This window comes from Echinops telfairi, unplaced genomic scaffold, assembly GCF_000313985.2.
Source record: "Echinops telfairi isolate 266 unplaced genomic scaffold, ASM31398v2 ScPeMD7_37;HRSCAF=141, whole genome shotgun sequence".
Taxonomy (NCBI): Eukaryota; Metazoa; Chordata; class Mammalia; order Afrosoricida; family Tenrecidae; genus Echinops; species Echinops telfairi.
The window spans coordinates 199324-200538 of record NW_022103935.1 but is presented as its reverse complement, the minus strand read 5'-3'; positions in this window follow the sequence as shown (position 1 = coordinate 200538).

Below are 1215 nucleotides of genomic sequence, written 5' to 3'. Positions count from 1 at the left end.
CCTCTTTCATCCCTTATTCCTGCTATTGAGATTTGATCCCGCCTTTCTTTGGTTAGGTTTGCAAGTGGTTTGTCGATTCTGTTTATCCTTTTAAAGAACCAACTTAGCAGCAATACTTTTTCCATAGTTTTCTTATTTTCCCTCTCCTGAATCTCAGCCCTGCTTTTTATAATTTCTTTTGCTATTAGTAGGATGGTCCTGCTGACTCTGCTCTAGTTGTAAATTTTGTGCCAGCATATCAGTCATGAGTCTCTCTTCCTTTCTCAGGTGTGCATGTATTGCTATGAAGCTTCCTCTGATGACTGCCTTTGCTGTGTCCCATAAGTTTTGGTACATCGTGTTCTCATTCTCGTTGGTTTCTAGGAATTTCCTAATTTCATCTCTGATCTGTGCCAGTACACTCCTTTTGCAGTAGAGAGTTATTCATCCTCCAATAGTTTGCTTTTGGGGTTTTTTGTCTTCCTTTTATTGATTTCCAGCCTTATGGCACAGTGGTCAAAGAGAGAGGTCTGTATGATATCAATGTGCTTAAATTTATGTAGATTCGCCTTATGCCCCAGCATGTGGTCTATTTTCAAATATGTGCTACGTGGGCTTGAAAAGAATGTGAATTTTTTTTTATTTGGATGAAAAGCTCTATAAATATCTATCAGGTCAAATTGTCTAATTGTCGTGTTTAGATCTCTAGCCTCCTTGTTGAGTTTCTTTCCCTGTGATCTATCTTTCTCAGAGAGTGGTGTGTTGAAGTCACCCACTATAATTGTTGAGGCTGTGATTTCTTTTTTAATCTTTTGGAGTGTTCGGTTGACGTATTCAGCAGGTCTCTCATTCGAGGACTATATGTTTACAATGCTTAGTGGTTCTTTGTCTACCATTCCCTTGAGCATTATATAGTGTCCCTCCTTATCTCTTTTTATGGTTTGCACTTTGAGGTCAATTTTATCCGAAATTAGGATTGCAACTCCTGATTTTTTGGATTGCTGTTTGCTTGATATGCCTTTCTCCAGCTTTTGATTCTCAGCTTTTTTTTGTCTGTAGCCTTGAGATGTGTCTCCTGTAGGCAGCAGATTGATGGGTTGTGTTTTCTAAGCCAATCTGCTAGTCCCAGTCTTTTAATGCCTGAGTTCAGGCCATTGTATTTCAGGGTTATTATCTCCATCTGTGGATTCTGTGATGTCATCTTATACCTTTTTTGTTGAGAGTTTTCCTACTTTC